At 43.8% G+C, this 24,686-nt stretch overlaps 1 long non-coding RNA gene across 1 annotated transcript in view; it reads right to left on the minus strand.

The window, feature by feature from the left end:
• LOC117200687 (uncharacterized) overlaps positions 1 to 24,686 on the minus strand; it is a 200,622-nt gene that overhangs the window by 63,433 nt on the left and 112,503 nt on the right. The window contains exon 18 of the long non-coding RNA XR_007479468.1: positions 22,716 to 22,786. This is a non-coding gene — a long non-coding RNA (uncharacterized LOC117200687). The remainder of the gene's footprint in view (positions 1 to 22,715; positions 22,787 to 24,686) is intronic.

Raw genomic sequence — 24,686 nt, forward strand, 5'->3', positions numbered from 1 at the left:
TATGACAAACCCACAGACAACATCATCCTCAATGGTGAAAAACTGAAAGCATTTACACTAAGATCAGGAACAAGACAAGGTTGCCCACTCTCACCACTATTATTCAACAAAGTTTTACAAGTTTTAGCCACAGCAATCAGAGAAGAAAAAGAAATAAAAGGAATCCAAATCGGAAAAGAAGTAAAGCCATCACTGTTTGCAGGTGACATGATACTATACATAGAGAATCCTAAAGACTACAGAAAGCTACTAGAGGTAATAAATGAATTTGGTAAAGTAACAGGATACAAAATTAATGCACAGAAATCTCTTGCATTCCCATACACTAATGATGAAAAATCTGAAAGAGAAATTAAGGAAACACTCCCATGTACCACTGCAACAAAAAGAATAAAATACCTAGGAATAAACCTTCCTAAGGAGACAAAAGACCTGTATGCAGAAAAGTATAAGACACTGATGAAAGAAATTAAAGATGATACAAACAGATGGAGAGATATACCATGTTCTTGGATTGGAAGAATCAACATTGTGAAAGGGACTATACTACCCAAAGCAATCTACAGATTCAATGCAATCCCTCTCAAACTACCAATGGCATTTTTCACAGAACTAGAACAAAAAAATTCACAATTTGTATGGAAACACAAAAGATCCTGAAGATCCAAAGCAATCTTGTGAAAGAAAAACAGAGCTGCAGGAATCAGGCTCCCAGATGTTAGACTATACTACAAAGCTACAGTAATGAAGACAGTACGGTACCAGCACAAAAACAGAAATATAGATCAATGGAACAGGAGAGAAGGCCCAGAGATAAGCCCATGCACATATGGTCACCTTATCTTTGATAAAGAAGGCAAGAATATGCAATGGAGAAAAGACAGCCTCTTCAATGAGTGGTATTGGCAAAATTGGACAGCTGCGTGTCAAAGAATGAAATCAGAACACTCCCTAATACCATACACAATAATAAACTCAAAATGGATGAAAGACCTAAATGTAAGGCCAGACACTATAAATCTCTTAGAGGAAAACAGGGAGAACACTCTATGACATAAATCACAGCAAGATCCTTTTTGACCCACCTCCTAGAGAAATGGAAACAAAAACAAAATAAACAAATGGGATCTAATGAAACTCAAAAGCTTTTGCACAGCAAAGGAAACCATAAACAAGGAAAAGACAACCCTCAGAATGGGAGAAAACATTTGCAAACAAAGAAACTGACAAAACATTAATCTCCAAAATATGCAAGCAGGTCATGCAGCTCAACATCAAAAAAACAAACAGCCCAATCCAAAAATGGGCAGAAGACCTAAATAGACCTTTCTCCAAAGAAGATATACAGACTGCCAACAAACACATGAAAGGATGCTTAACATCACTAATCATTACAGAAATGCAAATCAAAACTACAATGAGGTATCACCTCACACCAGTCAGAATGGCCATCATCCAAATGTGTACAAACAATAAATGCTGGAGAGGGTGTGGAGAAATGGGAACTCTCTTGCACTGTTGGTGGGAATGTAAATTGATACAGCCACTATGGAGAACAGTATGGAGGTCCCTTAAAAAACTAAAAATAGAACTACCATATGACCCAGCAATCCCACTACTGGGAATATACCCTGAGAAAACCGTAATTCAAAAAGAGTCCTGTACCTCAATGTTCATTGCAGCACTATTTACAATAGCCAGGACATGGAAGCAACCTAAGTGTCCATCAACAGATGAATGGTTAAAGAAGATGTGGCACATATATACAATGGAATATTACTCAGCCGTATAAAGAAACGAAACTGAGTTATTTGTAGTGAGGTGGATGGACCTAGAGTCTGTTATACAGAGTGAAGTAAGTCAGAAAGAGGAAAACAAATACCATATGCTAACGCATATATATGGAATCTAAAAAAAAAAAAGCTTCTGAAGAACGATGGGGCAGGACAGGAATAAAGATGCAGACGTAGGGAATGGACTTGAAGACATGGGGAGAGGAAGGGTAAGCTGGGAAGAAGTGAGAGAGTGGCATTGACATATATACACTATCAAATGTGAAATAGATAGCTAGTGGGAAGCAGCCGCATAGCACAGGGAGATCAGCTCTGTGATTTGTGACCACCTAGAGGGGTGGGATAGGGAGGGTTGGAGGGAGACACAAGAGGGAGGTGATATGGGTATATATGTATACGTATAGCTGATTTACTTTGTTATACAGCAGAAACTAATACAACAATGTAAAGCAATTATACTCCAATAAAGATGTTAAAAAGAAAATTACTACAAACTTAAAAAAAAAAAGAAAAGAAAGAACATGTGCTTGGGAAACAGGCAGAGGTGAGTTCAAATCCTAAAATATTCCCAGCTGGGGCATGTTGTATGCTTATTTAATTTTAGTGAGTTACAGTTTCCTCATCTGTAAAATGGGAATGACAATCCCCTAATCAAAATGGTGGTTTGGATTGAGGTGAGAGGTGTTAAGTGTTCAGATGTTAAGTGTTTAGATTTGTTAGTTGTTAAGCATTTAAAATGCCTTTAGAATCAGAGGTGGCACATAGTAAGCACTCAATAAATGGTAGGTATGTTAATTTTGACTACTGTGCCCAGTGTTTGGGAGTAGGTGTGGGAGTGGTAAGGGGGGGTTTTAGTATGTTGGAGAGGGTGAGAAAGAAATACAAAGGAGTAGTAAACATGCTTCTTGTCCACCAGCATTTATAATCTCACTAGGGAAGTAAGATTAACGCCTTAGAAAATGTTTGTTACAGTAATAAGACAATCCTTGGTGACATCTGAAGAGGAGAAATGAAAGACTTGGGAGGGAGGGATGTATGTAGTGCCTTTAGTTAGCCTCTCATTGGGAAACACAGAACAGCCGCCCCTGGGACCAGGCTCAGGCAGGCACCCTGCCATCACTGGCAGGGAAGGGATTTGGGCTCCAGCCTCAAGATGCACCTTGAAGTGATGGAGGCCGTGTGCAGCTGTCTCTGACTTTCCTCAAAGTAACCGATGACTGGCCCCTCCCTCCCAAATCCTATGGATTTGTTTTATGTTTTCCTCAACAGATCCAGGGTGAGCGTGACGTCAGCACATAAATCTCTATCAAGTAGGAGAGCCAGTGGGAGCACGGGTCAGGAACGAGAAAGTCCCAACACACATGCGAAGGGCGGCCGGTTCACATAACCCCCACTTGGGGCAGCCCAAGGCCAAGGGGGCCACCTCCCGGTGGCCACTCCCCAGGCCCTGGTCTCCAGGGTCAGCAGGTCACCAGCCCCGACAGAGGCAGCACCTCCAGCTGCTGTTCAAAAAAGAGAAAAAGCCCTGTCAGGTGCTGCTGCAGCTCGCTCATCTGTCTGAGTCCTCTGGTACTGACTCAGTTTCCTAGATATTTCTGGAATTGATGCCCTAGCAGGGCGGTGTTCAGGCAAACTGTGAGGTTGGCATGCCTCCCACCAGCATTACTCCTCAGCTTCTCGCTGCCAAAATCTGACAGCTGTCCACCCTTTACCACCCTAAACACTTAAACAAAAAAGAGAGAAATTCAGTTGAAGTGGTCTGTGTAGAGATACAGCCCTGAACTACCAACAAATACTGGTGGTTGGAAACAGAGTAAATAGCTCAGAAGTTCGAGAACTTGGAAAACAATGTTAATAAACTGGTCCTATGACCCCTACCTTTCTGCATGGATCACTCCTCCCCTCCTTCAAGTTACAGTTCACTCTCCCATCACCAGGTAGGCCCACCTGGACCACCTGTTTATAATAGTGAAACTGAGCCCCTGATGGCTCTTAGACTGCTCTGTTTTTTCCCACGGCACTTGTCACCTTCTAATGCTCCACATAACTTATTATCATCATGCTTATTGCTGACGGCCTGTCTTCTGTCTCTAGAATGTAAGCTCCATGAGTCAGGGGTTTAATCTATTTTGTTCACTTATGTATCCCAAATACCTGGACCAGTGCCTGACACATGGAAGCCACTATCAAATATTTACTGAATGTGTGAAGAAATGAATGTGTGAACAAATAAGTGGGTGAAGAATGCTTGCTGAAAGGTGTAGTTTAGAATGGAGGGTTCAGGCTTAGCTCTCCTCTCTCTCCTCAAAAGGTTGAAAAATTTTGAATAATCAGAGCCAGCAGATTTGGAAATGATATTCCTGGAAGATGGCAAGCACCCCAGCACTGGGGACATTCACATGGTGAGGTAGAAGGAGAACAATTCCAAACCCCAGATGCCCAGCCGGTCTCTAAGCCCTTTAAAGCCCCATCCACCTCGGTGGACGGATCAAGACTTTCGTTGCTTAAGCAGGTGCTTTCCCCTGTTCCAGAGAGAGATGGCAGCTCTGTAAGTCTCCAAAACCAGGCCAAGGCAAGGTTGGCAATGTGGTGGGCCTGGAAGGTCTTTTCATGAGATCCATGACCTTGAAGAGTTGGAGGAATGCACCAGAGCATGTGTTGCTTTAAGTCATATTCTTGTAAGTAGCAGAATACCCAAATCATACCAGTATAAGAAAAAAAAAAAAAAGGAATTTTCACAAAAAAAGGAATTGTAACAGAGTGGGACAAGTGGAGTAGAAGGACCTTGAGCTCACCTGCTCTCACAAGCACACCAAAATCACAACTCACTGCTGAACAACCATTGATAAAAGAGACTGGAGCCTTCTAAAAAAGATATTCTACATCCAAACACATAAAAAGGAAACCACAGCGAGATGGTAGGAAAGGTGCACTCACAATATAATCAAATCCCATGCCCCCTGGGTGGGCGACCCACAAACTGGAGAACAATTATATTGCAGAAATTCTCCCACAGAAGTGAGAGCTCTGAGTCGCACACAATCTCCCCAGTCTGGAGGAGGAGCCCCCAAAACATTTGGCTTTGAAGGCCAGTGGGGCTTGATTACAACAGCTCTACAGGACTGGTGGAAACAGAGACTCAATCTTGGAGGGCGCACACAAGGTCTTATGCGTTACGGGACCCAGGGAAAAAGCAGTGACTCCATAGGAGCCTGAGGCAGACCTACCTGCTAGTCTCGGAGGGTCTCTGGGGAGGCGTGGGCGGCGGGGCGGCTGTGGCTCACTGCGGGGACTAGGACACTGGTGGCGAGGTACCAGGGAGTAATCATCGGTGTGAGCTCTCCTGGAGGTCACCGTTTTGGCACCAAGACCTGGCCCCACCCAACAGCCTGCAGGCTCCAGTGCTGGGACGCCTCAGGCCAAACAACCAACATGGTGGGAACACAGCCCCATGCATCAGCAGACAGGCTGCCTAAAGACTTGCTGAGCCCACAGCCACCTCTAAACATGCCCCTTGACATGGCCCTGCCCACCAGAGGGCCAGGACCCAGCTCCACCCACCAAAGGGCAGACACCAGAAGAAAATCACCATCCAGCAGCCTGCGGAATTGAGTCCACAAACACAGACCAGAACCTACCCTGGGACCAGCTGGTCCCTGGCCCTTGAGTGATGAGAGGGGAGTGTACTGCTGGGACACATAGGACATCCCCTGCAGAGGGCCACTTCTCCAAGGTCAAGAAACATAACTAACTTTCTACATACATAAAAATACTAATAAACATTTAGACAAAATGAGATGGCAGAGGAATATGTTTCAGATGAAGGAACAAGATAAAACCCCAGAAGAACAACTAAGTGATGTGGAGGTAGACAATCTACCCGAGAAAGAGTTCAGAGTAGTGATTGTAAAGATGATCCAAGAACTCAGGAAAAGAATAGATGCACAGAGCGAGAAGTTACTTGTAACAGATACCCTAGGAGTATCTGATTGAATCCAGGGGTTTAAATGATATCACTTGACTTATACCACTCTGAACAAATCTCTGTGGTCAGGGGAAGGGAGGGAGAGCCAACTGGTCATGTGCTCTATCCGAGATCCAGGGATGGAGGCAGTGTCCCTGGATGCCAATAAATTAAGAGTAGAAGAGAAGCGGATCCTCAAGTGAAAACGAGAATATTATCATAGGAAGGAAGAGTGGATGCCTGGGAGGAAAAACAACAAACGACTATGCCAGTAGTGTAAAACGAAACCCATGTAGAGCAGGCAGACAGAATGGTTCCACCTCGAAAGCCAACTCCAGTTGACTATCAGTGGTTCTCTGGAATGCCATGTTGAGAAATAGTCTGAGACCAAGCCAAGGAAGAAAAAGTGTCATGACTGATTAGAAATATCTGCTATGTGCTCAGAAAACCGTTGGGTACCAGATATCTGTTCTCATTTATTTAGGCATTAGCCAGCAAAACCGATTACAAATTAAAACATGCAGAGAGTGACAATTATGCTAGGTCATGTCAGTTTTAGGACTTGCAATGAGTTTATTTATTAAAGTCCTTGTTGCTTTATGTTTCACACAGTCAGGACAAGGAGTGGGACTCTAACGAACAAGACCACTCATCACCACCGAAGTCAACCTGCGATTCTGAAACAAGCTGATGTTTAACCTTACCTTTTTCATTGGTGGCATCACCAAGACTATCTGTGATGTGACACTGACCAGGACTTGCCAAGTGGCATTTGGTCAGTAATCACTTGCTTGTTTTTTTTTCCCCCTTGCTCAACAAATCTTGATCAAGCCCCTATCTGTGATAGGCCCTACGCTAGGTACCACATAAACGGTAGTGATCAAAGCAGAGATCAAAGCCCTTGTCCTCACTGAGTTTATGCTTCATTGAGAGCAGCCCTGATGGCTTACAGCTCCTTACAATGTCTCTTTTTACTCCTGATTTGTCATCTTCAAAGAAACCATATTCAGGTATATTCCATTCCAGCCCAATGAACCTATCACCAGAACTTCTGCCTAAAAATTTCACCACTCCTACACTTGGCAGAGAACATCTGTGGTTAAGGCACACCTGTTCCCCCAGTATCCACAGGGCCATCAGTTCCAAGAAGATGCTTCTCAACAAAGCCACCTCATGGAAGCTGAATGATAATGTCGTAGACATGATCTCACTCAACACTGCCATCAATCCCAATGGGCAGGTGCTATTATTAACAACATCACTGTCTTGCCAATAAGAAAGCTGAGGCTCAGGGAAGTTAAGTGACTTTCCAGACACCACACAAGTAGCAGAATGATGGAGCTGGATTCAAATCTATGTTTGCTCATTCCAAGGACTAGGCTCCTAACCACGAGGCAGTACTGCCAGGCCATGAGCTCCTGGGCATAGAGCTAGTACGGTCTGATTATACATATGACCCCAGTGGCCCCATGGAAGGAGGAGGAGGAGGGACTTAAGTGTGGAGTAATTAATGACTGCATTTATTTGTCTCCTCTTTGAATTAGTCAGCTTGGGCTGCTATAACAAAATACCAGATTAGGTGGCTTAAACAACAAAAATTTGTTTTCCCACAGTTCCAGAGACTGGAAGTCCATGATCAAGGTGCTGGCAAAGTTGGTTTCTGGAGAAAGCTGTCTTCCTAGTTTGTAGGCTGCTGCCTTCTTATTGAGGTGTCAGATGGCCTTTCCTCTGTGCATGCATGCAGAGAGATGCATAGAGAGAGAAAGAGAGAGAGAAAGAGAGAGAGAGAGAGAGAGAGAAAATGCTCTGGTGTCTCTTCCTATAAGGATACTAATCCTATCAGATAAAGGTCCTAGCCTTATGACTTCATTTAACCTTAATTATTTTCTTAGAGGTCCCATCCCCAAATATGGCCACTTGGGGGTTAGGGCTTCAACATGTAAATTTGGGGGGATGTAAATATTCAGTCCATGACACTCCAAAGGTGTCTTATAGGTTATTAAGAGAAGATCGTTATGCATACTGGGTGTCTCCAGTGGTGGGGCATTAACTTTGCTAATAACCTTACAGAAGATCAAGGCATTTTGTGGCATAAATAAGCCATTAATGAATTATAGGTAGTTAATAATCTAATGCTGTTTGTATTTAAGTGGATAGGGCCCAAGTCCTGGGTCCATTATTATGCCTTTCCCTTTTCTCATGCTGGATACAATACCCAGAGATAATAATTATCGTGTATCCCACGGCCTTCTCGCACAGTCCTAATTGCATATAATTTTCTTCTTTTTAGTAAAGGTAACTCCTGATGAGTTTAACTGAATGGGATTTAATTTTTACATCTTTGTGACAACTTCTGTAAAAAGAACCAGGCCAGAAAAGTTCATTTTGCCATTTTCTGCTCTTTTCTTGAGAGATTCTGTCTGTGTGTGTGTGTGTGTGTGTGTGTGTGTGTGTCTGTGTACAAAAGTGTGTCACTGTATTTATGGGACTCTTTGGAATTGAGCTAGGTTTTCATAGGTTTAGCAGACTATTGGAAAATTTTCCTTTTCTAATTCCTCATGTAGGTGTCTTTCTGCCAAATGGATTGTTGTGGGTCTATGGAATTAGGGGTGTGGTTACCTCCTCACTGAGTTTTATAATCTCCCAGAGCTTCCCATCCAAGTACAACATCCATAGTTTTCATGGAGGCAGCAACCTCACCTAGAGGTGCCTAAGCTCTTACGGATGGGCCAGCACCAGTCATGAGGAGTCAGCCCAGTGGGTCTGCATCACAGAGATTTAGGAATTTAGGGATGAAATTAAAATTTTGTAAGCATTATTCAGAACTGAAAGAAAGTAAAAGCCCTGTAGGAAAGAGATTCTCTAGTTTCTTCCCTGACCAGGAATGCCTGGCAAAGTAGATTTTGGAGGGGCCGTCTGTAAATGTTTCTTCACAGCAGAGTTGAAGATCATTACCCCGATAGACGGTCGTGAGTTCTGAGAGAGGATAACACTTCTCTTCTGGGTGAGCCCATATTTTCCATACCTCTGAGGTCCCAGTGTCATGAAGGGAGAGCCCATCTAATGGTGAAATTTCCTAGGCAGTGGGCCATCATAGGTCTAGATGCCACGTGGTCAATTCCCATTTGGCTTTATAAGGAAGGAGCAACAGCTGAAGGGGAGTCTAATTAAGATCCCTTGACTGGGGTCCTGTCCTTGACACCCCGCCACACACACACACACATATTGCATAAAATGGAACAAAGAGATGTGAGAGGGGATTCTAAGTGATAAAAATCCAAGTCCAATCAAACTAAACAAATGAGGGTTTTATAACTGAAAGTTAGGAAAGTAATTGAAAAGTTCACGATCAAGGCTAGAAGTGCTTTAGATTAAGCTGAATCAACCTGCCCATACGGAGCTGTTATGAGTCCATATCCCTCCAGCTCCTGGCTCTGCCCTCCTTTGTGTTGCCATCAGTGTCTGGTAGGCTTTTCCCACATGGAAGCAAGATGGATATCAACCACTCTGGGCCTCATTTTACCAACTCAGCAACCCGAACAGAAAAAGAAATCCTTTCTCCCAATAATCCCAGCAAACATCTCAAGGCTCACTCTCGTTAAGTGGACTTGGGTCTTCTTTTCACTCATGGAAGTGAGGGATGGCGTCAGCCCTATTTAATCCACGTGGCCTGAGAGAGGAGGGGAAGCGCCATTCCTTTTTTTCTTTTTTAAACTTTTGGGGTTGCTTGTGAATAGTCTAAACCTGTGGTTTCCAAAGCAGATTTCATGCCAGCCATTTCTTTTGGTGATGGGAAGAGAATATTAAAGTGTCTCCTTACATCTATTTTTTTATCTCCTCGAAGTTAGAAGAAAATGAGACTTCATTACTATTTATTTATTATTTATTTATTTTTGAATTTTATTTATTTTTTATACAGCAGGTTCTTATTAGTTACCTATTTTATACATATTAGTGTATACATGTCGATCCCAATCTCCCAATTCATCCCCCCCTCCCCACCCCCTACTGGGAAATACAATTTCATAAATGGAAATTTCGGTGTTGTACCCAGAAAAAGGGGGAATAAAAAAAGTCTTCTGATACCTATGTCCAAATGCTTTCAAATGGGATACCAGGGTCGAAGTAGAATTTTAAGCAACCTCAATATTTGAAGATTAAAATTGGTAAAATATTATATCTGGGATAAATATTTGCATGGCAGAACGATTCCTTACCCCTAAATAGAATTGCCCCTGGTAGAACACTAAAGTGTCTGCTTATAGATCTGTGGACTTCAAGGTTAGGGCTGATGAGGGGACAAAAAGTACAGCTAAAGCATTAAGAGACATTGAAATAATGCAAGTTTGTGAGAAAAAAGTGTGTTTAGTCAATGAATGAGAAAGCAGAGTGTTACTTACTAGGGTCAAGCTTACATGCATTAAAAAAAAATCCTCCCCTGAGACTTCAGCAATTTTTATAATTATAGTATAAAAGCTAAATATTTTAGTTGAGGGGGAAAAATGAGTTGAGTTTTCCAGCTGCATGTTTGCTCAGATAGTCAGGGACAGTAGGAGAGAGGGTTGATAAAAGCTCAGATCAACAGTGTTATCTCTCAGGCCTGGGAAGCTACTAGTGGCTGGTTGGGTGGTTCCACTCACAGATGATCCATCTATAGTAGCACCTGAAACGGGGCACTGCCCCTAGCTGCTCCTGCCTTGCGACGGTATCATGTAAAGGAACACATCCGAAATCAGGACGTGGACACCACCTGGGGGGTGAAGTTGCTTCATTTCACTATTTTTGAAATTGTCACCAGAAATCCAAACATATGACATTGAAGATTTCTTTTTTAAAAAGCTACAAGAATCGATTCCTGGATGTTGGCTAGCTCTTCCTTCATGGGGCTGGAGGTCACTAGTCAATGCAATATAAGAACGTGATTGATTGCAATGGTATCATATATAATTATAATAAAAGATGTGTTACTGATACCCTGATACTGTAAGAGCTATTTTTATCTTGTTCTTCCCTTATTTTTCATCTGTATCAGTGTGGTTTATGTAAACCTGACACATTTGTGTATGTGAAACAGATGCAGGGTAAAGTGCAGTTGTGTCTGTTTGAACCATATTTTTTTAATCATAGACATGATTTATGAAAATGTTCTTTGCGTATGAGTTTTTTCTTTCTCTCTCAAACAAAACGCACAGTGATTGTAAATCTAACATTCAATTTTTCTGGTACTTAGAGAGCTAGAAGAAGTAAAGTTTTAAAGTTGTTTTGCCTAATCTGTCTTCATTAGGTGTTGTAAGAGAAACAGTATGAGTTTCTGTAGATGCAAATTAGAATTCGAGAAAAGAACTTGCTCTCCAAATGCATGGTAAGGCCCCTCAACCACACAGAGCCACATGCCCTAAAACACTCTCCACTGCTGAGGGACTGGGTGCTGCTTCCTCAGCAGGCTCTCAGTGAATGGCAGAGAGAAAGGACCTTTCCCAACCTCCACCTCCAATGGAGTAACTCACACAGTGAGTTTCCCCGAGAGAGATTATTGAATCCAAGTGTTCCTTACCACTGCAGATGGCCCGTCAACCGTCAGATTTCTTAGACCTACAACCTAGAAGTCTTTTCCTTCACCCTCATGTCCAATCCATGACCATGGGTTGCATTAAGTTTATCTCCTTAATGCTTTCAGAATCTATCTACTTCTCTACACTACATACCATAGACTAAACCATCATCAACTTCCTCCTGGACGCAGAATAATCAACTAATCTCCTGAAATCCACTCTTGCCCTCCTTGGTTCGAACATTTTCGTCTATAGCCAGACCTCGGCAAGACCTATAGCTGGAGGAGAGCACTATCTGCGAGGAGCTGCAGCCTTCAGTAGAATGAATGAATGAATAAATATCCCAATCTCTCTCTCCCCTCATGTTTCCATATCCTCCAGCACCTTCCACTGACTAAACCCAACTCAAAGGTAGAGAGCAGGAAGGCCCAGGGGATGAACTTTGCCGAGGTCAACCTTCCTGGGGTAGAGAGCAGGATGGAGAACGGCGGAGAGGGCATCTGGAGGCACACAGAAATTACCCCACACACAGCTCCTCCGCCTAAGATCCTTCCAACGGCACCCCACAGTGCTTAGGCCCGATGCCTGCCATCCCATCTCAAACAGTGAGAAGTCGAAGTCTTGGAATTAAAGAAAAAGGAATTGGTGTTTTCTTACTTTTCCTAGCTATAGGAAGAAGCTGATGCCAAGACCTGTTTTATGAGAAGATTTTCTGAGATTAGCACATTGTTCAAATGGATGCTGTTAAATTAATGTTATTTAAAGAGCTTGTAGGTGGCCTCTGCAATCTTATTTATGTAGCTACTTTCTCGTAACTTCCCCCACATTTCTTCCATTATGGCCTGTGCAAAATGCAAATGTCGCACCAGTCCCACGGGATGAGCCTGATTCTGAGTTTCTTTCCATCAGTGGAGTTGGCCTGTCCCTGGGATTCATGCAAAGATGAATCAAGTCTGTTCACACAAAACAAACATGGGTAATAGTCTGGTCTAGCATATTTTCTTAGCCTTTACGAAAAGGTAGATGTTTGCAATACTAGTTCTAAATTAATGAGTGCATTTACTATGCAAAAGCAGACTTCACTTTAAACACATGCTTTGAAAGAAAATAATGATCTCTGTTTCTGTCATCTATTTTATGCCATGGCTTTGTTCTTTGTCTTCTTTTTACCCTCCTTTCCTGCCCTTTCTTTTTTTTTTTAATTTTCTACTTAAAAACAATTTTTTTTATTGGAGTATAATTGCTTTACAATGTTGTGTTAGTTTCTGTTGTACAACCAAGTGAATCAGCTATAAGTATACATATATCCCCTCCCTCTTGGACCTCCCTCCCACCCTGCCCCCATCCCACCCATCTAGGTCATCACAGAGCACCGAGCCGAGCTCCCTGCTCTATACAGCCAGTTCCCACTAGCTATCTGTTTTACACATGGTAGTGTATATATGTCAATCCTAATCTCCCAATTCATCACCTCCCTCCCCCCACTGTGTCCACATGTCCATTTTCTACGTCTGAGTCTCTATTCCTGCCCTGCAAATAGGTTCATCTATACCACATACATGTGGTAGATTCCACATACATGTGTTAATATACGATATTTGTTTTTCTCTTTCTGACTTACTTCACTCTGTATGACAGACTCTGGTCCATCCACATCTCTACAAATGACCCAATTTTGTTCCTTTTTATGGCTGAGTAATATTCCATTGTATATATGTGCCACATCTTCTTTATCCATTCATCTGTTGATGGACATTTAGGTTGCTTCCATGTCCTAGCCATTGTAAATAGTGCTGCTATGAACATTGGGGTGCATGTATCTTTTTGAATTACAGTTTTCTCAGGGTATATGCCCAGTAGTGGGACTTCTGGGTCATATGGTAGCTCTATTTCTAGTTTTATAAGGAACCTCCATACTGTTCTCCATACTGGCTGTATCAATTTACATTCCCACCAACAGTGCAAGAGGGTTACTGACAAGGGATTAATCTCCAAGTATACAAACAGCCATGAAGCTCAATATCCATCATCAGATGAATGGATAAAGAAGATGTGGCACATACATACAATGGAATATTACTCAGCCATAAAAAGAAACGAAACTGAGCTATTTGTAATAAGGTGGATAGACCTAGAGTCTGTCATACAGAGTGAAGTAAGTCAGAAAGAGAGAGACAAATACTGTATGCTAACACATATATATGGAATTTAAGAAAAAAAAAATGTCATGAAGAACCTAGGGGTAAGACAGGAATAAAGACACAGACCTACTAGAGAACGGACTTGAGGATATGGGGAGGGGGAAGGGTAAGCTGTGACAAAGCGAGAGAGAGGCATGGACATATATACACTACCAAACGTAAGGTAGATAGCTAGTGGGAAGCAGCCTCATAGCACAGGGAGATCAGCTCGGTGCTCTGTGACCACCTAGAGGGGTGGGATAGAGAGGGTGGGAGGGAGGGAGACGCAAGAGGGAAGAGATATGGGAACATATGTATATATATAACTGATTCATTTTGTTGTAAAGCAGAAACTAACACACCATTTAAAGCAATTATACTCCAATAAAGGTGTTAAAAAAATTTTTTTTTAATACTCAAGGGAAAAAAAAACAATGGGCAGAAGACCTAAATAGACATTTCTCCAAAGAAGACATACAGATGGCCAAGAGGCACGTAAAAAGATGTTCAACCTCACTAATTAGTAGAGAAATGGAGATCAAACTACAATAAGGTATCACTTCACACCAGTCAGAATGGCCATCATCAAAAAATCTACAAACAATAAATGCTGGAGAGAGTATGGAGAAAAGAGAACCCTGCCCTTTCTTCTTGCCTCTCTCCTCCCTTCTTTCTTTTATTCTTTAGCATAGTCTCCCCTTTACTAGAATTTTTCATCTTTTACTAAGAATATCTTATTTTCCGTTAAATTTTTTTTTAATATAGAGAAGTACAATGAAAATAAATTACCCATAGTTCCAGGCCTTAGAATTAACTACTATTAACTGCTTCCAGTCTTTTTTCTACAGTGGGATGTTAGGAGAGAACCCTTTCTGTCTTGTTTCGCGAAGTGTCCAGTAGTATTTAATGCCTGTTGATTGGGGGTCACTGTGGACAACGGGCAGAAAGAGTTGCATTTTAGTATCTCAGAATATTTAGAAAAAATTTATTGGATCACCTCTGCGGGACATGCAAACTAGGTAGCTGAGGATGTTTTGCAACCTTTTAGCCCCTCACTGGAGGCTATAAAAGGGTGAGAAAGTTGAAAAGCTGCATTGAAAATTGAAGAAGCTGACAGGTGGAAATCGGGAGAAGAATCCTTTGGAGACAGCTGTGAGCGTGCTGTGCTTCTCACCTCACCCACAGCCTCCACCCGCTGTGTGCGCGCGGTGTTCCCTCCTCTTAACCCCAAGGCACACGGGTGAGGTTTCAAGCTCACCCTTCAAGGAGTTGCACAGACTTCCTGGAGACTCTGGGGCCATGTAGGCCTGGGCTCCACGTGGCCGTGGCGGGCTGCTGCCTGGTAGGCATGGGGGAGGGTGACTGCTCGCGCACAGCCCTCACTTCCAAATGTTTCCTTTGGACCAGATGCAGGCCACACAGGAAGAGTCCCAGTCCGCGGGATGTCGGGGAGACTCCGCATGGGGTGGACCTCACCAGGGGCTAAGGGGAAAGTGTGGAACAGCCAGTGGGGAGACCTTGGTCTGCATAAAGGAACTGGGGAGGAGAGATCTCCAGTGATGGAGGAAAAGTCAGACCAACCGGACTCCCCGCTGCCAACCCAAAACTGGCCTGGCCTTAAGCATCAGCTGTGGCCAGAGAAAACCATCGTCAGGTTACACTATAGTGTTGATCCCCAGGACCTTTCCTGCCTTTTAACTCTCCCAGGCCTGGAGGGGTCAGAAATCCAGTGACTGGGGCCAGGAAGATATGAGAAAGACGGGAAATAAAGAAAGATCCTTGTGCGTCTTCCCCCCATTAGAGGTCGCAGCCTGAGGCAGCCTGAGTGGGCGAGAGGCGAAGCTTTAACTTGAATTTTGACCTTTATATGAAACTGTACATTATTTATCAAATTGACACAATTTCTGAGACTGTAACTAACAAGAGGGCATTTTGTGGTCTCAGGCAGACCAGAAATTTTATGGGACCATCTCTAGACTTTTTCCAAGAGGTGGGAAAGAACTGGCCCCAAAACGTGGATTCGAATGGGCAAATGAGGAAAAAAATAGAGTTGTATGTTGCCATCTAATTGAGCTGCAAGTCTTTATGAATATACTGACTTGTAGATATAGCACATATCTACCCGTCTTTAAAAATTACAGAAATTATATGCGAATTTGCCACCCTCAAACAAAATTAAACATTGTTCTTAAAGCCAAAGCCCCCTTTGATTTTCCCCTCCTTCTTCACTGCCCCGCCCCAACCCGTGCTGTGAGAGGATACCTTATATTCCTATAAAGCATTTAACTATGTAAAGTTTTCTTCTTTCTTTTCTCCCATCTCCTGTCATTTGATCCATATGGCAATTTCTTGCAGTTACTAGGAGCAGAGTGGAATGTGAACCCCATTTTACGGAGGGGAAGGCTGAGGCTCGTGGACGTTACAGAGGTGTCCATGTGCTCACGTCTGCTTGGTGGCGGCAAGGGCTCTTGCCTCAGGCTGCATTGCAATTGTAAGGATGGATTTGTTAAGCAGCCCATTCCCCAAGGACATCAAGGTTTGTCTTCTCTTTCCTTCCTTCCTCCCTGTAACTCACCCTTTGGAAAGGAATCTTTGTTTGCAAGCTTTGTATGCTGACCCTCACTGCTGCCCCTGCATGCCTTCTCTGTTAATGGAAGGCCTGGCATCCCTACACGTTAGTCATGCCCAATTCATTTTACTGGATTGGGTCAGCCAAGCCAGCATTTACTCAGGCCCAATGCCATCGGGCAGAGTCTTCTACAGCATCAACAGCAACGGCCAATCAGGAGGCTTACTTAGTTCAAGTTCATTGCCTTTTGGCATTGGTGCCCGATGCCTTTGGGATAGGTCCATGACATTCCTTTATAAGGTACAATGACCATCTCTTGGGTAGCTTGGGAGTCCCACAGATTCACATGAGGCCCCGTGGTGGCATTTCATTTGGCACTTAAGGCTGGAAGCCACCCCTGGGCTTCTCTCAGGATTTGGAATCACCACTTTGTAGCTCAGAGTGGGAAATGCCTCATTAAACAGCCAACCCCACATGGTTCTTTACAAGAGGAAGGCTGTAAAATGCACGCGGGGAGGATCCAGGGGAAATTTGTTCAGATTGTTACCTTCCTTTCTTGCCTTTTAAAATTCAAGTTAAAAACTCTAATCAATTGAGGAAATGTAGCATCTATAGTTAGGGTCATCATAAAACATCATGTAAACCAATGTACCACCTGGGACTCTCTGGGGGAAAATGAGAACAGGGGTCACCCTAGCTCTAGTGTCCCACCCAGGCCACCCTTTGTCTGAATTCATTCACCTCATCCATATGCCCAATTTATTTTTTAAAACTCTAAATTTGAATTTCCCCTTCACTGAATAGCCATGTTATTTAACTTATGGATTTGTGAATGGAGTGTCATAGGGCTGGCAGAATACTGTCGCCATTACGAGCAAAGCTTCGGAATCAGACCTGAGTCTGAATTTCGGATTAACTACTTTCTGTAAGTGAGACCTGGGCCACGATGATTAATTACTGGCTGCTGATGGGCCTCAGTGTTTCACCTGTACAGGGGCTCTCAGGGTGAGCGCCGGAGCAGCAGCTTCGACATCACTGAGGAATCTGTTAGACATGCCCGTTTTTTAGCACCCTACCCCCAGCTCAACTGAATCAAAAACTCCGGAGGTGTGGCCAGCGTGTTGGAATAACCCCTCTAGGTGAGTCTAATTCTGCCCAAGTTTGAGACCCCCCTGCTCTGCATAGTAGAGTGATGGTCTTGCCTTAATTGGGTTGAAGTTTACGACTTAACGAGGGGACAAGCTGTGCTGGTCAGCGCTCTGCCCTGACACCTCTGCCCCACGGCACATGAGATTGTAGAGACGCGTGTCAGTGGGTGAGCACATGAAAGGGAAGGGTGCTTTATCCATATCTTTGTGTCCTTACTGTGTTGACATCTGTATAAGTGGCTAGGAGATAGTCTCCCTGGTCCTGCGGGAGCTCTGATGGGGAAAGGCAGCCAGTGCAACGATGCTCAGTGAGCGTGGAAGGTGCTTGGTGAGGTGGAGCCCCTGAGGGACACGGGCAGGCACTGCGGCAAACCTTCACATCCACATTCAGGTCTCAAAATAACCCTGGCGTTGTCTGAATCAGGCTGAAGGCTTCTGGCCCCTCACACGCTGCTCATCTTGCCAACATCTGGGGGATGTATCTTGCTTTCTTTGTTCTCGGTCTCTCTGAACTTGGTCTGGTGGTGGTATTGGCAGGGTCTTCTCTTTAGGAGAAGGGTAGGGAGAGAATTCTCCAGTCGGCCCGACACTTCAAGGGTGTCAAACCTTTCCTCCGGCCCTGCACACATAGTTTCTGCATGACCACAGCCCTCTCTGTCAGCAGGGCGACCCCTCCAGCCATCCCGAGCAGAGGTCTTTCGACTCCTCTGCAAAGGCGTGTCTCCGGGAGGGCAGGGGAGCCTGGACATGTCTGCTGAGAGTAACGGCGCTCTGTCTTGAAGGAGCTGGAACCGGGGCCTCCCGGGTGGCCACAGAACCCACAGTCTCCCAGGTAAACCGTGAGGGCGCAGAGGTATGAACGCATCAGGAGACGCTGACAAGGCGGAACGTCAGCCTTCCAGAGCCTCTGCGAGTCCAGCCCAGGTTGTGATGAGAGGCAGCTTCCTGGCCGGCCTGCGGCAAACACCAGATCTCTGCTCCATGCACATCAAAAACCAGTCGTGGGGAGTCAAGCCTTTCCACTGGGGTCACCTCCTGCCTCATCCAAACAACTTCACATTCCGGAAAAGAAAAGGCACACTCTCCGGAAACCTTCCCCTGACGCCATCAAGACCCGAAAAGCAGACTGAGAAAAGCAAGAGGGCTGTCTGGGCCCTGACATTCGAACAGATTTCCCTTTAGAAGCACTGAACCCCCGAGTGAGGCAGCAGGTACAAACACACAGGCACGTGGTACCTTCCGATGATAAAAGCCGGGTTCTTGCTGGTTTCTCCCTGTGTTGTTCTTAAGCTTTGGTCACACAGGCCTCTCTGATGGGTCTTCCAGATGTACTGGGATTCCATTTTAACTGTTTCTCATGTATTAATATCGCTAATTTTGTTGTGAGAGGAACGAACGATGATGGTGACCCTTGAAAGAGAACTCACAAAGCAGGTATTGGTTCATTTATGTCTCCACTCAAGCAGTGTCCATTTCACGTTGGAGATTCAGGGGAGAGAGGTATGTACATTTTGAAAAAACTGAATCCAAATAATGTGAGCCCCACACATTTTACATGAGGGTGCTCAGTGCCAGCCCCCTGTTCCACGGGGGGAGCAAGGCGGTGGTGACGGCAATGGTGGTGGAGAAATACTCTCCAAATGCAGTCCATTAACAGAGTTACTGCTAGTCCAGAAGGAGTAAGGGTCCCTGAACTGCATTCGAGGACCTTCTGATTCCCTAGATCTCCTTCTCTCTCGCTAACCGGTGCTCCTGACATCCTAGATGGGGCATGATAGTGTTCATTTTTCTACTAGAAAGAAACAGGACAGAGTTTTAACTACAAGTGGGACAATGTGATCAAGAGCAGATTAAGGCATATTTGATTAATACAGCATCTTCCCCACAGTGACCCTGACCAGTGAAGAACACACCAGGCCCTGCAGGCTAGGGGAAGAGCATCTAAGCGCTCAGGATCTTATCATCACAACTTAGACTTTACTGCTCATCTCTGGACTGGTATTAAACGCTCACCTCTGAGCTGAGTGTTCCAAGGGATTCCGACTTAAATACACTGTGCTCATTCTGCCTTGTTGGTCTCCCTTGGAGAGAGACATTCACAGTTAACTCACACAAAGTCTGGACTCTGAGGAAGTAGGAGCAGTGCACACACGAAGTACAGAAGGATGATAGGACTTCGACTACAGGATAGGAGGAAAAGGCCCGGGAGGCAGAGGTCACAGCTCAAGCACAGGTCTGGAGGTGGGAGGAGGTGCCTGGGCCGAAGGATGTTAGGAGGCCCGCAGGGGGGCCAACGTGGCAGGTTGGGAAGTTGACATTTTATTGACTTTGCAATGGGGAGCCTTAGAAGGTTCCTGAGCCTGCAAATGATAAGATCAGATCTGTGTTTTGGGAAAGAAAACCAGTGTAAAGTGTGGAAGGTGAACTGACACAAAGAGAGGCAGGGAGCAGGTGGGCTGTTTAGAGTGCCTGCATTACTCTGGGCAAAATTACCTTGACAGCACTCGAGGCAGCAAGGGATTGCACAAGCTGATGCGGGGCCACGGCGGGGCAGGAGGTTTTGGTTGAGGTGACGATAAGCTGCTGATGTCCGTGCCATGGTCTAGAACCTCTATTTGTCCATCTCAAGCCATGATTTGTGAGGAACGGTTCCTGAGGGCCTTTGGAGCCCTAGCAGGCCTCCCCCATAAACTCCCCTTGAAGGCCGTGGGCAGCTGAGACATCTCAGGGATGAAGCAATATTGTACAATAGAATTTTTCACCTGGGTCCAACCCGAGGTCTGGTACCTTCTGTGGGAGGGTGGCACTGAAAACTTTGGAGATCTAGCTTCTAATTACATCAAGGAGGAGATTCTGAGCTGTGTTCTGATTCGTACTCGGAGTCGTGGGCCCCGCCCAAAGGGGAGCAGGCTGCTGTGAGAGCTACGTTCTGACCAAGGTGGGTTTTGATGAGTGATGAGAGAAGCTCTTCATTCATTACATTACTGAATACTTCTGCCTTGCTTGCCGTTTGATAAACAAAAATTCCTCTCATCCACCCTCTAACATTTTATCACTAATTTACTGAGGATGAAACAGGCTTATCGGAGTTTCTGAAACTCCTTTTACTTTGTTTTACTTCCAAATTCTGCTAAAAATAAATCCACTGGTATTCTATTAGTATTTGCCATTCAGTTTGTCTCTCTTTGTAATGTGAGCTATTCTCTTCTTCTCGCTCTCTCTCTCTCTCTGACAGCTGTTAGGATCTTCTCCTTGTCTTAGGGTGAGTCCTTTATCGTTCACTGATTTGTATACCCTGTGGATCCTTTCAGCTAGAGCCTCGCGTCATTCAATTCTGCTCACATCACTTGTCTGCCTTCATCAGATACCTTGCTCTCATTGTCCTGCAGGTTTATGACTTCGGATCTTTCACTGCCATTTTGAAAGGGTTTGGTTGGGAAGGAGGGCATGGAAATAAATGAGCGGGTGCTTAGGTCCTTGTGTTTAAAAGAGCTATTTTAAGTATTTTGAGCTACTTTAAGTATTTTTATAAAACTCCATCAGAAGTTGATGCTCAACATTGCTAATCATTAGAGAAATGCAAATCAACGCTACAACGAGTTATCACCTCACGTTAGTCAGAATGGCCATCATCAAAATGTCTACAAACAATAAATGCTGGAGACGGTGTGGAGAAAAGGGAACCCTCCAACACTGTTGGTGGGAATGTAAATTGATACAGCCACTATGGAGAACAGTACGGAGGTTCCTTAAAAAACTAAAAATAGAGTTTCCATATGGTCCAGCAATCCCATTCCTGGGCATATATCCAGAGAAAACCATAATTCAAAAAGATACATGCACCCCAATGTTCATTGCAGCACTATTTACAATAGCCAAGACATGAAAGCAACCTAAATTTCCCTCGACAGAGGAAAGGATAAACAAGATGTGGTGTATATATATATATATATATATATATATATATATATATATATATATATATATATATATACACACACACAATGGAATATTACTCAGCCGTAAAAAAGAATGAAATAATGCCATTTGCAGCAACATGGATGGACCTAGACATTATCATACTAAGCGAAGTCAGACAGAAAAAGATAAATATCATATGACGTTGCTTATATGTGGAACTTAAAAAAATGATACAAATGAACTTATTCACATAACAGAAACAGACTCATAGAAATTGAAAACGAACTTACAGTTACCAAAAAGGCAACATGGGGGGAGGAGTTTGGGGTTAACATATACACACTACTATGTATAAAACAGATAATCAACCAGGACCTACTGTATAGCACAGGGAACTCTACTCAATATTCTGTAATAACTTACATGGGAAAAGAATCTGAAAAAGAATGGGAAAAAAAAAAAAGAAAACAAGTTGTTGGCTGTCCAACCTAATACCAAGTAGGCTATCGGAAATACTAGGCTAATTAGCATCATCCAGTGTCTAGAATAATGCCTGGAACCTAGTAAGTGCTCAATTAATACTTGGAGAATACATATTATAGAAATTTGATGCTGTTCTTTAATTGCTCTAATAATGTGTGTGTGTGTGTGTGTGTGTGTGTGTGTGTGAGAGAGAGAGAGAGAGAGAGAGAGAGAGACAGAGAGAGAGACAGAGAGAGAGAGAGAGAGAGAGGGAGAGAGGGAGGGAGGGAGGGAGGGACTGGGGTAGTGAGTATGGCGAGAAAGCATGGACTTACAATTCAAGGACACCTAGGTTCCAATCTTGACCCTACCATAAGCCAAGCGAGTTCTATGACCTCCCTGAGGCTCACCTTTCTCCTCCATAAGGTTAGAATAATAACACCGCATGCAGAATTACTGTGAAGGTTAGACATCATGATAATGACAATTTTAATACTAATTAACAGCTACTAGTTCTCACACCTTGGCATGCACTTCACATGCATTCTCTTAAATATTCCACACAACAGCCCTATGAAGTGGGTGATGTTCATGTCTCACCTTACACATGAGGAGAGGAGACTTAGAGGGGTGAGGTTACTCACCCAAAGTGACCCAGTACACAGTGGGGAAAGCAGGCAAGATTCACGTCCAAGTCTACGGTATTTACAACAGAGCCATATAAATGATGGCTATTATCACTGTATTCAGTAAAAGTGAGATACAATGTCCTTATCGATTAACAATGTATGGTGTGTTTTTGGTTCACAGAATCTATCAGAACAAGAGAGCAGTAGAGAAGGATTAACAAAAAGGATCCATTGGTGGTAAGAAGTGAAGGGGCTCCTTGAAGAGGTTATGCATACATGTAATGTCTGTTAGCATTAACATTCTGAGATCCAAAGTTCCTTCCACTCCCCAGCAGTTTTCAAACTGTGTAGAAACCCAACTCAAACTGGTTTAGGACAAAAAGAAGGATTTACTGGCTCATACACCTGAAGTACAGGAATTTCTAGCTTCAAGCCTTCTGCCTAGAGCTGGATCCAAGTGCTCAAAAGATATCTTTAGGAGTCAGACTTTCTCTCACCTCTGCTTTGCTCCCGTTGATTCCATTTTCAGACAAGATGGCTGCTGGCGGCTTCAGGCGTACCTCAGCTCCTGTGGAAACAAGGCCTCTTTTCAATAATTCTCACAAAAATTTTGGAGTTGAATCTCTCACTGCCTCTGATGACCCCACGCCTAGAGCCTTGGTTGGAAGTCTGTCTACATGAAATCACGTAAAATTGAAAGAGAAAGCAAGATGGTTTTCCCCAAGAACAATCAAACTGCTGAATCAAGGAGATGGGGAAAGGGATGCTGAGTAGTCGAAACAGAAAGACGCTCCCATATGGGGCTCTGGGGCATCCCTTGGAGGGCTCTGAGAGGTTGAAGCAGGATGGAGAGGACTCAGTGGGACCCAGAGCCCCAAGTTAAGGACCATTGGCTCATACAACTTCCCGTGGGGAGTGGGGGGCACTATTCATGTTGTAGAGGCTGTGTGAACAGCCCACTTGCCCAAGCCCCTTTTCAACTAGAGCAAATCCATCCTGATCAAACCCGTTGCCGAGACTTGTTATTGGTCAGTCTCTGGGCTGTGCTCTCTGTAACTGATGCAGGAAGCCCAGTTGCTCTTCTCCATCTCTTCGGGGTAGTCAAGAAAGGCACAGTGAATGTTTGATGAGTGAATAAGTAAGTGTGTGAGTGAGTGAACACACTGGGTACGGGGTGGTTGCAGACGCTACGGAGACGAATCCCAGGTTCTCTGTTCCACATTTTCACTGCTCATGGTGCCTCTTGGCTCTGGCAACCACCATATGTGTGACCATCTGTTTAATGGCAGTTTGTATGGCTGGACCCAGCCCCCCACGAGGACAGAGATTGTATCAGGGTTTTCACTGTTACAACCATGTAATGTTCAATCAACACTTGTTGATTTTGGCTCACTCTACAAAGTTGACGATGCTTTTTTAAATTCCACAAATGTGTATCAGTTGGAGAAATATTCTAACGTTACAGAAAAGGCTAAGCATCCTCTGACCAATCCCTAATCGCAAATATTTCCCTTCTGGCCAAGTGACAACGGCAACCACAATGACATACATCCTTTTAGCTTTTTGTTTGTTTGTAAGTGAGGTTTACTTACACATAGATTTATGGAAATACATGGTATTGTTTTGAGACTTGTACCCAGTTCCACCCAGTTTCCTGCAGCAGTTACATCTTATATAACAATACTACAATATCAAAACCAGGAAATGACATTGGCACAAAGCAGGTATATAGTTCTATGCCATTTTATCACATGTAGATTTGTGTGTCCGCAACCACCAAGATATGGAATTATTTCTTCAATAAATTATTCTAATTATTCCATCAACTACTCCTTTATAGTCATACCTCCTCTCCCCCCTCTACTGTTCCCTAACCCCTTCCAACCACTAATCTTTTCTCCATATCTATAATTCTGTCATTTTGAGACAGAATTATTAAATGGAATTATAAATTATATAAATGGAATCATATAGTATTTGACCCTCTGAGATTGTTTTTTCACTCAATATAGTGCCTTCGAAATTAAGTTTTTTTTTTTTTTAAACATAAATGACACCACGTTGCACATATGCTTTTTAACTGGACGATGTGTCCCAGACGTTTCCCTTTCAGGATATTCCAATATAACTAATCCTTTCTAACTGTCATATGATAGCCCATAGAGCAGTTTCATCATACTTTCATAATTCCCCCATTGATTGTTGCCTATGAGTTCTTTCCCCTCCCTTTGAGAGGCTGCTTACAGGGCGACAGCTTTCCCAGGCTCCTTTGCAGAGAGGCCCGCATCCATGAGCTGTACTTAGTCAGAGCCAGGAAAGCAGATACTGGGGAGAGGGTGCCCCAAAAAGAGTCCACAGGGGAGTCTCAAATCTTTAAGCAAAGCACATGAACAAGTTCTTATGGTTCTTGAGTCTCCTGCTTAACTCCCTTGCTAGGAGGTAACTTGTCTTCCCATCAGCTAGAAACA

Source organism: Orcinus orca, chromosome 10 (assembly GCF_937001465.1).
Source record: "Orcinus orca chromosome 10, mOrcOrc1.1, whole genome shotgun sequence".
NCBI classification, from domain to species: domain Eukaryota; kingdom Metazoa; phylum Chordata; class Mammalia; order Artiodactyla; family Delphinidae; genus Orcinus; species Orcinus orca.